The sequence below is a fragment of the Zootermopsis nevadensis genome, unplaced genomic scaffold, assembly GCF_977971745.1.
Source record: "Zootermopsis nevadensis isolate Lab colony 2312 unplaced genomic scaffold, Znev_1.0 Znev_ptg000015l, whole genome shotgun sequence".
Classification (NCBI taxonomy): Eukaryota; Metazoa; Arthropoda; class Insecta; order Blattodea; family Termopsidae; genus Zootermopsis; species Zootermopsis nevadensis.
In genome coordinates this window covers 6,898,493-6,918,079 of record NW_028259147.1, presented here as the reverse complement: position 1 = coordinate 6,918,079, position 19,587 = coordinate 6,898,493, and the positions used below count along the sequence as shown (strand labels likewise).

The following is a 19,587-nucleotide window of genomic DNA, read 5'->3' as shown; positions in this document are numbered from 1 at the left end:
TAAGTTTATGGAAAGTGGTCAAAATAGACTTCCTTTCAAAAGGTTTGTTAGGTTTCTTTTGTTCCATGATTTAGTTTTTATTTCTCAGGTTCGAGGCACTACATACTGCATTTGAATTCATGAAAATGGGTCTTCGCGTTTTCGTAATGCTTATTGAATTATCAATTTCAATCTGTTTAGTTGATTTCGGTTTCAAGTATTTTCTCAAGTATTCGATTTGTGAAAGACAGAACTTAAATGTTGCTCTAAAATGTTAATTACCAATTATGAATACCGTTCCACGACGAAGTATTACCAGTCTTTTTCAATTGGCATAATTTATAAGTGGATATATTGTTTATTTAACTTACTTATAAAATTCCAGCAGTAGTTGTTTTGCAGTCTGCACCTAACATTTTGTGCAATTATACGAGCTTTATGTAAGTTTCAATATGATTTCAATTAATTGTTACATTTTATTACTTTTATTCGGCCCATTTGTAATAAACAATAGAAATAAAATAAAGCATTTACATCTTTAACAAATCTTGATTTCACTGCCAAAATATATTTTTCGTTTTCTATGGTTGACTTGATTTATTTATGAACAGCGTTATTTCAATTTTTGGACAGTTTTAAACTGTAGTAGAGTTACGAATGGTTTAATACTAATCAATAAAATAATTGTCTTCAAATAATGTACTACGATTAAAGATAGTTAATCGATTTAGTCAAACTGCCCTTAGGCTAGTTCTGCAACATTTCTTGAAATCTCGGAGTCAAATGCAGTCTGTTTGTAGTTCACCCGCCCGCTTAGCCTCCAGCTCGTACTGTCTTACGCCCGACGGTAAAGCTGAGATCACGGGTTTGAACACCGCCTGGGGGCACTTATGTATTTTCGCTGCTTTTCTGTACGTAGGCCTTGCAATACATGAGAACTGAGACAGAGCACAGTCTCCGAAATGTCGCATACATAACAATAATTAAGACGATGCATAATGTCCAGAGACTTCGTTGTTTTAACAGTACACCATCATCAAAAACCTTCATGTTTAGTTTTGTAATTTATAGAATCGTAATAGACGAGAGGGCGAATCTGAAGAAGTTGGTCTGGGGGCTAAGAATGGAACTCGGGACCTCTCGAACAGGAAATAGGCGTGGTAACTGCTTTGAATCTTGATTCATCAGTGAGCGTGGCTTTTGTTTTGACAAACCAGTAATTATAGACTTTTGTTTTATCGTTTGTTCATTTCCATCGTGAAAACGGACGTGTACTGCCCTTTGTTGCAGCAACACGCGGCTTTTGGGGAACTTCGTTCTTTTCATATACGTTTCATGGAAGCCACAGCTTCTGGTTTTATAAACCACAAACGCGTATTTAATGTTTCCTTTGTGTTTGAACTCGGTTAACGCCCTTGACTTATAAACGTGAGTATGAAGGTGTAAATTTTGTTAAGTCTGTATCATTCACAATAAATCATGACAAATAAATTCTAATACTGCCAGCACGTGCGACTTCTTGTTCTAAGGAATTGTTAGTGATTCCTAGGTAATATTAGGATGCTGTTTCAACTGCAGGGTTTATAGGCGTCGAAAGACATTCATGAATAATGAACACATTGGAATCTGGAGCAGAGACAATCTTTTGTTTAAAGACATTCGTTTGGAGAAGACTGAGGTATGAGAACGAGTGTAGGAAGAAGAGAGGAGAAGAATAATATAAGGAGAAGAATAACAGTAATGGATAGATAAAAGAAGAACAGATGAAGATGAAGAATAAAGATAGGAAGGAGGAGATGTTTGAAAGAAAACACATTAACGAAAGTTACATTGGTAACTTCGGCAATGAATTTGAGAAAGCTAGTGCAGTTTGTTTACAAACACAAACTTGTATAAAGGATACCTATTGATAAACGATTATGTAAGTGATATAGCTATTTTCAGGTACGTAATTTCATTAAGGTAATTGGACCTTGACAGACAGGCAATTTAATAAATGAACGGTATTTATCCGTATACTTTGTAATTAAATACAGATTTGTTATATCATCAGTTGTCATGGTTCTTTGTGATTTGAATCGGCGATCTAAGGTGTGATAATAATGTCTCCTTGTCTCACCTTTACAGCATTTGAGTCTAGATTGCTGCTGGCTTTTATTATGCCAAGTGAGTTGAGAGTTCGTTAGACTAGGAGCCTTGTGTCTACCGCGGGAAGATGGAACTTGTTAAGTGCAGGCAATTGACTCTGAGAAACGTGACTGAATATGTCTTCTTAAGCAACAAGTGAATTTACCTTATGGCTACACTGAGGTAATTTAAAGATTGGCGCAACATTCTGCCGACAGAAAACAAAAGCAGAATGGAGGACTTCAGTTTCATGTTTGTTGCTGCGCTTATCAGGGTGCACAGAATAGCAAAATCTTTTCTTTGTATTTCGATAATGCACGACATGTTGAAAGACGTTATACGTAAATGTATAGATGTTAATAATATTTATATTATAGGTTATGTAATAGTTGCTTGCATGACAAACCATTAAAAAACTTATAAGCTTCATGTAAAATAAAGCTTTTACTCGTAGTGGACTATGACGAGCCAAAACTGAACTTCAGGACGACGAACTTTAATTTATCTGTCATTGTATGTCGTTCTGTCACGTGGTCATTCTCGTTTTGGAAAAAAATGGATTGAAGGTGTCCGAGAGCAGAGTGCTGAGGAGATTACTGTACTTAAGAGAGAGAAAACAACAAGCGAATGGAGAAAATTGCATAACGATGAAATTAATAATTCCTACATTTCACCGAATTTCATTAGGATGATAAAATAAAGGAAGATTAGATGGGTGGTATATGTAGCACGTATGCGAAAATTCGGTGTGGCCTGTGCATAGTAATTAGGAAACCTGAAGGAAAGAGTCTACTTGTTAGACCTAGACGTAGATTTGAGGTTAATATTAAGCGATTTTTTAAGAAATAAATTCTAACGATTTGGACTGGTTTTATCTGTCTTAGGAGATTCTGTAAGACGGACTGTTGTGAATACGGTAACGAGCTATCAGAATTACATAAACACGGGAAATTCCATTGAGGACTCTGATGTTTGTAGACAGTTAAGCTGTCAGTGACTTAAGTAAAGCTGACGTTGAGGTCTCAGGATTTTTTGGCAGGAAAGATGCCGATACTGATCTTGTGGGTTATAATTCCGTGCGTTCTTTTGCGTGGATACAAACGCATCGGAAGGACATACTTTCTCCATCTTCAGGGCTGTATGTTATGTAATTCTTCTTAATGTTTTCTGAATAGCAAACATTTAAAAAAGTTTATATATATATATATATATCGAATCGAATGGGAGGGTAATTTTGAACAGTTAATTGGAAATGTTGGAGAACTAGCCAGACGGACAGATTAAAATGACGAAAACAATCTAGCTGGTTTTCCGATCAAAATTCGCACCAAAGACCTTCCAGATGCGAAGCAGGAGTGCCATCCACTATATCGCATTACTTATTCTACTGATTAGCGATCATGCTTCGCGTTTGTGAAATCCCGGTTTGAGCCATATTTCGGTAGATTTTTTGTAGTTTCTTTCAAGTATTCCCAAGAACATTGTGGGAGAGTAATATCACAGAACCGATTTATTTCTAATCGTTTCCAATTTATCTTTCTTAACCATCCTACATTTCCTGCGTGGTTGAATTTACATGAAATAACTGGAGAAACAACCTATTAAAACTATCGTAATTATGAATTCAGAATATAATCCAACTCTTATTGTAATTAGATAAAAATCAGTGTTTTCTAATTTCGTACCAAGTGACTTTGGTCGATTGACAATCATGACGCTGTTTTTAACGAGATAAGATAAGTGTACTTTTTGGAGTACATTTCAATTTCAAAGTTTTTTCATCACGTGAAGGGCCATAACGTCAACAGGATAACCAAATGAAACAATGGTATGGAAGGCTCCAGTGATATTTAAGGTTTAGTTACAAGAATGCGATTCAATGCCGTTATTTTATCAATGTGATGAAAAACGCGATGCAGACAGACTTGTAGGGACCTATCAGGTGATATTTCCTTACTCTAAAACGCAGAGAACACCGAAAAAGCGTTCTTATATCCGTGGTTTGACTGAGTTTAACGCGTATTTAGGGTGTGTTTTAATTTGCCTCGGGTTATGACATCACGTGGAATACCTGGACCATTATGAATGCGATTCGGTAATATAATTACACAAGATCGTGACTTGGATTCATGCTCAGGTTTCCCACCTTTGCTGTCTGTCAATTTGGCTGCCAAAACACTCGAGTAATTATCCTAAGGCTGACGATCGTAAACATGAGCCTTACAGAAAGTAAACCGACAAAGCAGATCGATACACGTGTCCCGGTGCTTAGCCTTTGAGATGAAGAACGTTAATTTTTAAAGGTTTCCTGAAGAGCTAAGATGTCCTCCGGCTTGTGTCAGAGCACACAAATGTCATACTGCCTCCGTCATCAGGGCGATGAGTATGAAGATTTCTGTCTTCTGGGTTTTTGCGCTGTGTAGTCTGGTCGATGTTTACCAACGTTTCAGAGGTCATGCTGCCTCCATCATCAGGGCGATGAGTATGAAGATTTCCGTCTTCTGGGTTGTTGCGCCGTGTAGTCTGGTCGATGTTTACCAACGTTTCAGAGGTCATACTGCCTCCATCATCAGGGCGATGAGTATGAAGATTTCTGTCTTCTGGGTTGTTGCGCTGTGTAGTCTGGTCGATGTTTACCAACGTTTCAGAGGTCATACTGCCACCGTCATTAGGGCGATTCATCGGTAAACTTCTACCAGACTACACAGCGCAACAACCAAAAAGACAGAAATCTTAATACATTTAATAATATCCTGACATTTACTGCTAGATCTTCCAACTGTTCTCCTTCCTTGAGACTAAAATGCCATATATATTTCTGATATTACATGCCCTTGTTTAGGTCCTGAATATAAACTACAGAAACAACCTGTTCTGGTCTGTGTTATTTGATATCTTATGTAATTTTAATTAAGTTTGCGTAGTGAACAACGATAAATCATTATCACGCCCTCTGTGATAGGTAGAGGCTTGTGTGACTAATATTCTAATTTAAATTGCCCGTTGAAAGTGACAAGCCCCGCGGTGTCAATCCGAACAGAACCTCTGTGCACTGAATATTTATATTCGCTACTTTATGTATGTGAGTTTAAAACCTATCTAGCGCCCAGCGACAATGGGTGAGAGACACAATTCCTATCACCTACATTTTTGACCAAAGTTTTTGTTGTTATCACTACTACTTGTTTTCAAAGTCTTGATTTCGATACTCGCTCCGGAAGCCAACTACCATCCACAGTGGTATGCCCATTTTTACACTCTTCACTAAAATGCTCAAATATTACTAAAAAATATTCACGATTACTTCCTTAACGCATATTTTTCTATTCTTGGATTCATAATAAATCTCTTACTTAGCACCATATAACATTTGTGAAAATATAGTTCAATAAACCAAAAATAATATAATTTCTGGATAGGTGGTAGCACTGTAATTAAATGTGTGACCTGGTGTTACATCACAATAAGTATACTGGCTTTTCCAAATACTTTACTTAGGTTTATTCAGTCGTATTAATCAAATAATAATATATATACGCCTACCATAAAATAAACCATGATCGTTTCCTCCCTCGACCTTCTCAGTTCATTCACAGCATTCATGTCGTCCGACACTAGATCGATGGTTTGATATGCCGATAGAATAAAATATCGATAGGTCAACATTTTGAAAATAAGTATTTATCGAAAAATCAGTTCGATACATCGACAGGTATATAGGCAAATAGAAATATCTGTAGATCGACATGCCGAATATAAATATAGTGTTGGAGGGCGTGGATTGGATTCACATGGCTCAGGATAGGGAAAGAAGGCGGGAAATTTCGCAACTATTTGAGTGTAGGTTGCAATTAGCTTCATACGGACGCGTCTGTGTCACGAAATTCTTTCGTGAGTTGGTTAGGTTGTTTGTTAATTGCCATCGAAAATTGTTTTTCGGTTATGATTCTGCACGTGGAAGAATGAATTATTACTTAACTCAGATGAAATATCTAAGAATGTTGTGGGTCAGGGTGATGCAGTATTTCAAAGAGATTGCAGGCCGATGTGTCGTATCTGACAACATGCGGTCAAGTGATTAATTATTTCTATAGCGAATTCAAGTAGTTAATACGCATATTTTATTTCTTTTCAAAATTGTCATCATTATTTTTTTAGCTTCACTACAATACATCTCTTCCGTCTTCTAACGTAAACGTAGAATTAATGTAAATTCTTAAACCCGGTTCCCATTCCGAGCTTACAAGTGAACTTTACCGAAAGAAATCGAGTATTACTTAATGCATTATAAGTTGTTTCATTTATACTGCAATCGTTTCAGCACAAGATTTTGAATAATGTGTTACAGCCTTGATATTTCACGAATGACCCTGGGTTACTCTTAGAGATGGGTGCAGATAACATTACAAAAGCAGCGAGTTACGCAACATCCAAACCATTTTATGCCATGTGTTGACTTCAGGTTGGAACAAAATATATTTTCCTAAAGTTTTCCTCTCTAAAATGAAATCATTATTAGTCTAATTTAATTTACTCCAGATACAAATTTGTTGTTTTCAAAATCAAATTGTAAATGTATTAAACTTCACGGATTCGAAAATTAAATATGCTTTTAATTTTATTTATTATAGGTCTAAAGCATTTAGAAAATTGTAGTCGATTGTGATATTCTGAGTTGTGATCTCCTGTGTACTTGTATGTGGTTTCCAGCGTTTCTACGAAACATTGACAATTCCCTCTGAGATCAGTGTTAAACTACTCAAACACAATCGACAAAGATTTGTTCTTTTCGAGAATCACGTTGTGATCATCTATCGATCTGGGTGCCTGGCTGGATCGACGAGACAAATACAGCCCCGATGATGAAGACAGTAAGCTCTTCTAAGAAGTCTGTCAATGTCTACCAGTCTTCACGGTGCAAGGTCCCACAACACAGCCAAATTAAAAAAATGATGGCAGAAATTGTTTCTGGATAAATGAAACATAAAATTTGGTATTTTACCATTTTTATATAATTATATTTATATGTGATACAGACCTAAAGAACGGTTTACTGACACGACTGTGCTATTTTATAAACAGATAAATAATTTATCAAAGTCTCATTTCGAATTAATTCGTTACAATATATTTTCTACAAATCGTATCGGTGGAAAACCCTTACGGAAAACCACAGAGATTAGTTGTCGGAAAATGTTACATCGCCTAGGGTGGATACAACATATCCGTGATGTGCGGTGCCAAGCAACGCCTTGGCATTTTCAGGTGTTAATTGTCGGAAGAAACGAACGACCAAGAAATGTTGTTACTTGTCTTGAGGCACCTCTCCGCTCGTTGCTTGTCAGGAGTTTCGCACGCCAAAGGAATTTGTATGTTCCAAGACAGTGACTCATTACAGAAAGAGTACAAAATTTATAAAAAGAGGAGTGGAGACACCAAAGCAGAGTTCAAAAAGAGATACAAAAATAATTGGTGACTTTTCAAGTCCACTTCCATCTTCCCTTCTTTCTTACATTCTTTCCATATTTAACTCTTTCTCTCTCATTACTTAATTCTCTCTCGCCTTTTTTATTTGCCTCTGTTCTTATGATTTCCTTGCGCTGCGAATCCATTTTGTTGGGTACGTTTACGTCCATCCGTCTGCATGTTTCATCGCCGAACGTAATCCACGAATTCTGATTAAATTTACTATTGGGATACATCGTACGATAATATTGTACATGGCAGGAAATACATATTACTTTAAATTTAGAAAAGAAAAGTAAGTACATTGTAACCCAGTGTGGGAAAACAAATTGAAAATTTGACTTCTTGCGGGTTGCGATGTCTGAAAATAACAGTCCATAAGACGAAACAGCCTTTCCTTAATCATGGATGCAGAGAGGTTGAGCTTTGTTTGTCATATAATTAGGTTCTCCACGGCATGCGCCGTTATGTTCTTTATTCACAGTTAAGTAACAGTTGGTACCTGCAAGGTGTTTATGCTCCCAGTTTATGCGAGCAGCGTACGAACGCATGCGACCGACTTGGACAGTCGCGTGGAGAATCTGACGCACGCCAGCAGACACAAAGGACGAGCGCGTGGCAGATGAAACATGCAGACTGTCCACAGTATCAGACATTTAACACTAACTCATGACGTAGCGGTTTTCTTGAAAAGTTTATACTTGCTTATCTGGTCGAGAAATTGCCTACTTTTATGGCATCAAATTTTTCAGTACCTTATTCACAAAATACCTTCATTGGGTCCTATCTTGAGCCAGTTTAATCTATTTCTTAACATCTTACTCCTGTCAGTTCCATTTAAATATTTTCTTAATCTTCGCGTAGATCTCTAAGTTTGCCATTTTCCGTCTAAAATGTTGTGTGTGCTTCTCATGTTCTCCACGCCTCTCCTTGATTTTATTACCTCTAGGCATAGTGAACAGTAAAAATTAAAATACGGATCTTCTGTGCTATTCTGAGGGTAATAATTTACTGTGCAAATACAATAAGAAATATACTTAAAGTTCATGTAAGTTGGTTCGTTTGGTTTTCCATATTAATAGTTGCAAACGTTATAAATTTTATTAAAATACCGAGGTCGTGCCTATGGTCTTCTGGAAAGGTCATAATTCAGGTTTAAAAAGGAAAGTTGAACATGTCACAAAATATTGCTATATGGCAACAGGGTCAAGTACTTTTAAAGTGATTCGAGGAATTACTTATTTAAACGACGGTTTAAATTTACTTTTTACATAGTTCCTTGCTTCGTGAGGTTAAACTTTTATGTGAGGAAATATCTTGGAAAGCGGCTATGTAACAACTCTGTCCCTCTGTTAAGTCAACTTAGAGACTCCTGATTTAAGGTTACGGGGCGATTCTATGGGATCGGTGAGGTTTTTTAGCCTGCACCTCGTTTAAGTTCTTTAAAAATATGTAGCGCTCTGTCGATGTCATAAGGTTGTATCATAAATTGCTCCCACAATTTTGTAATTTAAGTAGGATTTGAGGTTTGCACTGCCTTACAACCCAGAAGACAATCATCTTCGTACTTTTAGTCGATAACGGTCCCTTAAAAATGCTGAGATCGGAGTGGAATTACCACTGTAAGATTTGCTTTATATTTATTTCCATCCTTATCTCTTGCAGGTAATATGATGTAGTCAGTTGGAATTAAAATATTATTTTCTCCTTCTTAAGTAAAATTATTCGTACTTATAAAACCCTGTACTTTGGACCTGTAGGTCGCTGGTACTACATCAGATGTCTTCCACAACAAGCAGTAAGCTGCCATTTATATCTGGCACACAGTTACAATTCTGTATCAGTTATAGTTACAACAATGATGTAAGAAAGGAGTAGAGTGTAGTGTCTCCAATGAGTAAGCCCATGGCGGGGTGAGGGGAAGGTTATCTTGGAGGATGAAGCTGGCTGGAGCGTGAAGTTAATCTTTTACTTTGGTCCCGTCTTCATAACGTGGTGCAAGGGACAGACCTCGGTATATAATATGGGTGAGTGTTAAAGTTCTGACTGTTTTAACCCCGGAAAATGCCGATAGGCTAAAATGCTGTGTTGACCTCACATTGGCGGCTACAAGAAAACTCTCTTCAAGAACGTATTTAAATAACTGTATTTTCCAGAGTTTGTAAGTTCCTCAGATGTTAAAGAAATTACTCGCTTTTATGGAACCCCAAGGTTTATTACCGTGTTTACTAAAGCCTGTCATTAGATTCTCTCCTGAGCCAGCTGAATACAGTTAACACCATATTACTATTCTGCAAAATCCCTATTAGTATTATCTTTCCATCTATGTTTAGGTATTCTAGGTCTTGGAGTTTTTCTAATAAAATCTTCTATGTATTTCTTGTATTCCCTGTTCGTGTTACACGTCACACCATAACAATACTGGGCGAAGGTTAAATTTATGAAGTTCTTCATTTGGTAATTTTCTCTGTCCTTTTATACGGTTTGTTGTGTTATTTCTGTAAATGAAAGACAGGTATCACTCGCATTAAGATGGACAGTACGTGCACAAAAGTCACTTTTTTAAGATTGATTGGTTAAAATATGCACGCCTCGTAACAGCTGAAGAGTCTGTTTCAAAACATTGACTCAATTGCCATTTTGTATTCAGCGGCAGTTTCCATCTGTTTTCTCCATACAGGTATGCACGCCTCTTCACATATTCGTCAGTTGATATCCGTCTTTCACTTTTTTTTGCATAATCTAATCAACCGAACAATAAAATAGCTTTGGTTGCACTCATGTACAGAATTTTCATTTAAAGGTTATAGGCGGAGCGTTATTATGATTACCGTACTTACTGGAAACCTAAACACGTCTAAATTATGCCTTTAGACGCGTGCAGGTATCTATAATCTGGGTGCGTCCTTGGGCGATCGCTCGCGTAGAGATTACACCAAGAGATCAATGGAGTAGGTGTATAGCGATCAAAATTGGCTGCTGTTGAAGCTAGTCTGATGGATGAGTGAATTATTACTGCCATACGGTTAGAGGCTTCCTTCTTAGACTGCGTAACCAATGTGGAATTTGTAAATTTGCATATCATTACCTAATAGTGTTGACCACAAAAAGCTCAGTGGTTACTATATTTTACATCTGTTTTTTGATCAGTAATTCTGCATTATTTCCACAAAGTGTATTTATAGTTTTTTTCTATAATACTCAGTTTAAACAGCGATTATTTCCTTAAACGGCATTAACAAGTTAAAGTTAGTCTTTTTAATTGTGGAGGGTTGTGTTTTCTGCTTCAAAGGGTCAAAATTATTTCTAAAACGATATCCAGATATGTAACAGGCTTGGAGGTAAATGATAAATACTAACATTTTGCTATAGAACTTCAAGTGACGAGACCAAGGAGTAGATGGGAAGATTCTGTTAAAATGTTGATTGTGGTCATTTGGGCTCTGACGTCATGTGGCATTGTAGGTGACTACCAGCGTTTGGAGGCATTGTGTCCCTCTGAAACGTTAGTAATGACTTACAAGACTACATGGACTCACTACCTGGAAGACCATAATCAACATTTTCACCGCTTTGTGAACCTCAGTTCTCAGATGCTATTAAAAAGTAAATGTAAAGTGAAGGGGTTTAGAAAAAACCTGAGTTAGTTTACTCTCTGTTGTCATCCTCCTGGCAGAGTCAAATGAGAAAATTATTATGCAAATTGCTCACTCCGTAACTCTGTATTATCAGAACCACAGTACTGAACACTTTTATGATAATAATAAGACTCGTTACTAAACACGATCCCGAGCCAGTTTATCTATCACCTATCTGTCTGTCCATGTGATATCTTTACAATCTGTTTCCCTGAAATACTGGGATACTGGAAACGACGCGTTCTTCAAGTGCCCGGGTCCCAACTTTTCAGTTGGCTTGATCTATAGACATTCGGTAGGACTCCTTGGACGAGGGATCGGCCCGTCGCAAGGCTTCTACCTGTACACAGGACAGCACAACACAGAAAAACGCGGACAAACATCCATGGCTTGAGTGGGATTCGAACCCACGGTCCCAGCGACCAAGGGGCACAAGGCCCACGCCTCAGACCGCGTGGCCAATGCGGACTCCATTTCCCTGAAATACACTTTAATATTTTTCTTCCAACCCCTAACAATTTTCTCCTTCCAAATTCTGCACCAATCTGTTACAAGTGTTTAGAACGAAATGAAACAACTCTTCCAAACTATTATTGATTGTTTCCTTTTACGAACAGCCTTTAGTGCACTGTAGAATAAAGGAATTCCGGGTGAATGAATGTCATTTCAAGCATTAGAAACAAGAAGTTACAAAATGAAGGAAGGAAGTTCATTTAAATTCCAGTCTTCACCCCTTTTCCACCCTAAATCAGCAAGCGCTTGCTTCTGCCGCAGGCGAAAACCAACTGGTCCAGCAAGGTAATTTGTCAGTCGTGCCTTGTATCTTTCTTCTTCTTCTCCTCCTCCACCTCCTCTGGAAAAGGTCAGGGATAAAGTTATGGTTTGTATGCGTGTGTATGTGTGTTAGGATATTTTAATTTAGTTTTGCTTTCCGTGCGTGTTTTGTCGGATTGCAAATTGCGCTACACAACAAAGTCATGTTTATTCATGTTCCCTAATAATTTGTTGGATGTGAAACATAATCTGGCGAGGTGCACCATCATATCTCTTAATTTACTCGTAATAAGAACCAAATTTTAAGCCCTTTTTGCGTGGAAACGTTTTCTTTCGCGAATACCTCCTTTGGCACATGCATACGAAACGCTGGGTGCCCAGGATCGCTCCTTTGTGATGAACGATTTACGTTTTTGCATAAACGACATTTCAGTGCAAAGGTACGTAAAAGAAATGATAATTTAACCATAATGATTTAAATGTATAATTTCCTACTACATTTCGGTACATCCGTATAGCGTCTGGTATGCAGGAATGCCACCTTACGTCACAGAATGATGATAAATATTCTTGCTCCTTATTCTGGATTTAGAAATATATCCCAAAATCATTATAATGACTAACTCCACGGAACAGAGTCCTTAAGATGTTCAGCTAGATGAGATTTCAGGTTCTCATCTCGATGAGTATAAAGATGGCTGTCTTCTGGGATGCACATCGAAGTCTGGTATATATTGAATGTTTTGTGGAAGTTTATTGGCTCATTGCCTTTATGATGAAGGCAGCAAGCACCTTTAAAGAACCGGTAAAGTTCTACGAAACTACACGACGTAACAACCCAGAAAACAGCCATCATACTGTTTATATTTTTGCTCATTTGCAGTTTAACTACGCCTTCCGTAGCTCAGACTATTTATCGTCGAGGTAAAATATCCTTAGACAAAGATTCAACGGATTCAGAGTTGTCAAGTTCGAATCTTGGGGCTGGGAACGGCTATCCTGAATGGACTTTGTCCTTATCATCTTTAACTCACTCAGTAATGTGATGCTGGAATGTCATAAAGTAACACGCGACCTATCTGTTTTCCCGCAGCTTCGAACTAATCATTGATCGTGTATATAATAACAGTTCATGTTTTATTTAACGACTCTTTGTCAACTGTCTGGTTAGACTACAGACCTATAACGCCTAACAAGAAATGTCGAGATTGTTATCAGTGATTAATGTGAAATAACATGGAAATAAACGGACAGTGACTTAGTTTAAGAAAATATGTGCCTTCAAGGACCGAGGAAGTGTGCGAAAAATTGATTCGGGATGGACGATCTCTTTGTCGAACTGTGGTAGGCTACCGTCCCATGTGTGTGCTAATGTGCATAACATGTTGGTTATCGCCTGAAGCTCTGAATTTTAACTAGTAGATTTTCCAATACCTGAATATCCAGAACATATACGGATATTTAAGGCCTAATTATCTATGATTAAAATCTTTCTCTAGTTTCATGCCCATTTTGATTTACATACTAACATATTACAAATAATACGCAGATTATATTGAACCTTAAACGTAAGTTAAGAATTTACGTAATTAAAATAATAAAACATTAATTTTAATTGGTAATACAATTTTTTATACCAATCATAGGCTGAATATCCCATTACTGAATTCAGGTATCATCAAACTCAACTGACATTTGTAAAGCACTGTTATTTACATAATTATCTTATTTTATTTTATTTATTTAGTGTTCTGTCTGACGACAGGTCCATATGAACAGGATCCTTCCATCCTTTTCTCTTCTCGGACTGGGACCTGTTCATATACGTTCTTGGCAGATGATCCAGAAGTGGTTTGCCATTGCCTTCTTCTGTGTGTGAATGGAGTAATTGTTGGGATGCCACGGAGAAACCGGGGAAGCCCCCGGAGGAAACCTCCGTGTTGCCTAGACCACGGCCTTGCCCAACACAAGTTATAAATTCGGGCACCGCCGGGAATCGAACCCGAGACTCCAGACTTTAATCAATACGGTGATTTTATAACATCTGACTTCTAAAATTAAAAATTAATTTAAATAAATTTAATTAATTTCTTTTCGGATTTCTTGATTTTATCTGTAGATTTTGGAATGTATAGTTGGCAAAACTAATTTATACGCGTTGAAATTTCAGGTTCTCACGGCGGCTTGTATGAAGATGACTGTCCCTGGGATGTTGCGCCTTGTAGTCTAGTAGAAGTTTACCGACGCTTCGGATGTTTTGCAGCTTCTATCGCTCGGCGCAACGTCCCAGAAGCAGTCACGCGCATTTTCTTTGAATTAAGTGAATTCTGAAACAGTGCCACTCTACTTTCACGTGGTTCGTCTCCAGAACTAGTAAAATGATTTTAATGAAATTTTGAATAACTTTGTCTGTCAATATTTTCCCGAAGTTATTGATAACAATCGTTGAAGATGCATCTACACATGCCGCAACAAATCTTACTCGCAAGACGGAAGATGTTACGGCACCCGGATTGTAATTGGCAATAAGGAAGGACAGACAAATTGGCTGTGGGCGGAAACTAATGCGCTTGTCTGTCGAGTGTGTGGAAAATTGAAAACAACCAGAAAGATGTACATAAATTTTTAGAGAAGATTAATTGATACTGATAGGCGACAAGACTAAACTGGTTCCAATTAATTGGAATTTTAACACTCCTTTGATGAAAACGATAAGTGAATATTTGTTCTGATTTCCATTAGACACGTAATTGATGTATGTGGGAAAAGCACGGAGATCTTAAGACGTTTGGAAGCCATTTGCAAAGCACTCAAATTCTTGTATTGGTTGCAAAATTTGTATTTTTAAGAATAATTGTGCTTTTTGCATAATTGATTATCTTAGTTATTTAAGTCGTGTGATAAAATGCAGATACGTTATGGAAAAGTTCTCAGTCTGTGTAGCGCACCTCGCTTGTTATGCACGAATGGGACGAGTCTGAAGATGGCTGTCTTCTGGGTTGTCACGCCATGTAGTCTGGTAGGTGTTTATCGACGAGTCAGAGGTCCTTGCTGCCTCCACCATCAGGGCGATGAGTGCACGTCGGTAAACTTCTACCAGACTAAACAGCGCAACAAGACAGACAACCATCTTCAGCTTGGAGAATGCTTTCTTCTAGCCTTTCTTCCTTACAGATTCTCTATTTTTGCTTTCAGTTCGGTTTGTAAGATGCGGGTCCCCAGCTGGTAACTTGCCCCACGTCCATGGTTTAGTTATGTATGCTACATACAGCAGCCAAAGTACTGTAACTGCAGATGCTATCTATCTGTAATCTGTGGCGTGGTTTGAGTTCGGCGCATGGACTGGTTACGCCATATTTTTAATTACCAAGGTGTTGAAGGCGTCTGTATTGAAATGTCAAACGTTTGGAAATGGACGTCTCATTATATATTGATGAAACAGGATTAAATAATTCAGTATATCAATTATAGCAAGGTCGCTCGAAGCACGCCGATTTCTAGGACAGTCTCACCACTGCTTGCCTAACTTCGTTGAACCAATAGTGACGTCATTATTTTTCCATATGTCTGTGCAGAAAATTCTGAAGAAAACCTAATTTAACGCGGTTCATTTTTCAGTACTCTTTAAGTGACACTTTTAAACTTTATTTTTCACTGCAAAAAGGACATATTAATTTCTATGTGCTTCTTGAACAGAGCAGAGATCAAAATCATAATGCGTAGATGGTCTATGTCTTTTCATGTTTTCTATTTCCGATATAACTCGAAGGACTTAATTTCTATTTGGTATAGTGATCTGCATCAAAAATTTTGAGGATTTAATTTTTATCTCTTTTACATTTAACCCAGTTTCACCTTCGTAATTTAAAAAAACCCACCTCTTCGTAGAAATGTCCATACCGGATACATAACGTAATATTTCTTCAAGGTCTACAATTTTCATTTGAAATATGCCCATTTACCTTAGTTAGCTTTCCTTCAGCATCTATTAATATGATAAAATTTAGGATGCTGGAGTTTGCTGGAAATGTGGTTAGGACAGAAGAAGCTAGGAATACTCATAGAATTTTGATAAAGAAGCTTCTTGGAATGGGGAACTTTGAAGACCAAGAAGGAGACAAGAGGTTGTAATTATTTGGATGGGAAACGGATTAATCTGGCTTAGAAACGTTCCAACTGATGGGCTTAGATTTTAATTTAATTCATCCTCGGTAATATGTTTGTAAATTTATAATTTTATAAAGTTGTGGATACATATAAAACTGATTTATGTAAGCGTGTACTGAAATCACGCTCACAAATAAATTAAATTGCTTAATTTATATTTATTTGGAAAAACACTTGCGTTGTTACCCCGAACGAATATTAAAAAATGAAAGATGTTTCCTCTTTTGTTTAAAGCTACATCCTTTTTGTACTATTTTTTTCTAATTCTACTGGGTCATTTATCTTTAAATTCTTCTCATAAGACGCGAAGCATGGCCAACGACGGATAATGTCTCGTTTAATCTGCATCGTTTCTCATAGCTTTTCTTGCCAAGATGCTTATTTGCCTGGTGTCATGGTTAGGGCGGGGCATAATGGCCCTGATAATGACAAGACTTTGACATAGCATTATACGTCTCATAACTACCGCGAATTTGCGGGAAAGAAAAAAGTATAAAAAATAGAGCGAGATAGAAAGGAATCCGTGACAAGAAAACAAAGACTAAACACGTGAGACATAAAAAGATACTTAAAAGACAATGTCGTGATTCTACGTCTCGGTATATTATTTTGAAGTCATGGTTAATAATAAAATTTCCGGTTATCGTTCATAAAACTCTTAAACTTCTGTAACGTGGATTATGTTTACACTGTTTAGGCCTTCTGTTAAGTCCACACAGGTTAGACACAGTGATTTAAGAGGATATCTGCAAGGTTTTCATAGTAGGTAATCTACCAGAAAATATTTTTGAGTCGATAAAAGTAACTGAGATCTAAGCGACCGTGGTTCATAGCTTTCACGAATAATACTTATTTCTGGATCTGATTCCCTTAGATCTGTGCCGCTCAGATATCTGAAGTTAAATCACATTCCAAGTTAGGACATCTCTTTCTTTAAGTAAATGTTTCAGTTAGTATTTATAATTTGTGTAAAACAAATAGCATGGTTACACATCTTTCTAAATCAATTTTTCATTTAAGAAAGTAGCGGATGCCCGTCTTTTGGGATGTTGAGTCGTGCCCTGATGACGGAAGTAGCAAGCCCCGCTGAAATGCAGGTTGTCTTCCGTCAGACTACAAGGCGCAACATCCGAGAAGACAGTCATCTTCATACTCATCGAGATGAGAAAAACCCCGAAATCTAAACAAGTAACCAAGATAAAGGAAATCGCATAATGCGAAGTTTTGTTATTTCTTTTAATCTATCCGCAATATTTTAACCGTATTAAATAGGACAGAGGAACATAAGATTTATCGGATTTTTAGCTTGCAAGGGAGAGAGTGATCTGAACTTGAAGGGAGAGGCTACTTATGTAAACTCAAACTCAGATGGGAGGATAATATTAAAATATGATTTAAAGATACATTTTGGATGTTTTGACAGACTTCGACTGAATAAAATTAGTGGTTTAATGACCGGCTTCTGTAATTTCTTAATCAAGTGAGAGAGAAACAAAGGTTTGGTCTGTAGATGTTCATTTTGTGATAACTCTGCAGTTAAAATTTACTGTGATGTTTTTTATACTTATTTTCGTTTACTTGATCTTTGGGCTCGGTTTAGATTTCTGAGTTGCTGGCCTTCGGGGTGGAAACATGTGTAAGGCCATTTCGTAAGCCGTCATGTCCGGTCAGATTTACCGCCCACAAGTCAAGTACAGTTTTGCTTATTAGGAGCTCCAGAGACTAGCGCTAAGCTAGCTTATTATTGTAAGATTAGAGGTTTTCACAGCGGTGAGTATGAAGATTTCTGTCTTCTGAGTTGTTGCGCTGTGTAGTCTGGTCGATGTTTACAAACGTTTCAGAGGTCATACTGCCTCCGTCATCAGGGCGATTATGACCTCTGAAACGTTGGTAAACATCGACCAGACTACACAGCGCAACAACCCAGAAGACAGAAATCTAGCTTATTATTATTGTTGCTGCTGTTGTCGTTGTCATCATCATCATCATCATTACACGCTAACACATTCATTCGCCCTTTTCTTTTATTTGCCCTTCATTACTTCGTATCTTTGTTTTTCTCTCTGTCTTCTCTTGCTTCAGTTATTTCTTTCCAAGTCGTAGCACGCTGTTTGGTCACGATGTATCACTAACTGTTCATTAAAAGAGTAAGGCATTGCTGATTCTCCCTCTACTCAAGCGTATTATTACCTGTAATGACAGGAGAACACTGTTTCAACACGAGCCACGAACCTAATCAAGTCACCTGTTTACGACTGATTCGATATTACCAAAAAAACATCTCGTGTTCTTCTCTGCCAGATTTGTTTCCACTTTTTCTTAACATTTGTCAGTCTAATGCTATCTTGTTAAGGTAAAATGCAGATATTACCGATATTATGTTCGTATTTCCTGCCCAATTTTTCTCGTCGATTCTCACACCTTTCCTAAATCTCCCTTGGCCGAATGTGACAAAATAACTTTCACTGTGACACGGGAGCATTAATGCATGTGGTATTTATTCCGAACATCTGATTTCTTGATTGTAAAGATTTTCGCAAGAATTCTTTCAAGGTATTTACAATAAAATATAGGGCTTGATTTTACATTAAACCTAACGAGCATAATAAAAGTGTTTATGTAACAATGTTTTTTTATCTATTTAATTACCCCTCTTTCTTTGAGACCACTATTGAGATAAATTACTTGATCGCTGTCTGCAGTGAACAGTTTCATGTTTCTAAACTGACCACACGTCGTCCTAAATCCTATACAAGATATCTTACTTTTGATTCTGGCAATGAAGCAAAGCCACTTATGTCCTAAACAAATTGTCCCTATGCATTTAAGTAAAACGAAAGTGAATTGGTCTGCAAGCTAAGAAAATACATGTTTCACTTCCAGCTTTAACGTGACTTGAAGATAAGCGAGAACCTACGTAGCTTACGTTACGTTGCGTCAGTCGGACGCCAGTTGACGTCTTAATGAGCGTGCTAGTGTCATTTGAAAACAAAGCACGATTTATTGGTTTTTGCTCGATGACGATCCTTCTGCTGCTGCAAGAGACAGTAAACGCAGTGTTAAGTGGTTTACATGTCATTTGGGGGCACTGACCTTTTTTGCCGGGTGCTAATGTCCCATGTGTTCAAGGTCATGTGGTCATATCATGCGGTGTCACGTGTACCACGCTACTCACAATATTTCATTGCTGACATTGCTTTGTATTCGGGAGGTCTGGGTTTCGATTCGCGGTAGAGAGACCGACTATCAGAACTAGGCTTTTTCGTGAGTTTTTTCAATTCTACTAAGCAATTTCTGGGAAAGTGCTTTGAGATTAAACCGTTTCCTTCCACATCGTTCCTTATTCATCTTCACCATTCTCCCATAATTCGATGTATATTCCTCACTGTGAGGAGACGTGATAAAGGAAAGACAGGTGGTATTTTAAGTGACCACT

General features: G+C 37.5%; 1 protein-coding gene across 6 annotated transcripts in view; it reads left to right on the top strand.

Moving 5' to 3' along the window:
- LOC110831200 (uncharacterized) overlaps window positions 1–19,587 on the top strand; it is a 50,643-nt gene that overhangs the window by 10,999 nt on the left and 20,057 nt on the right. The gene's annotated exons all lie outside the window — the stretch shown is intronic.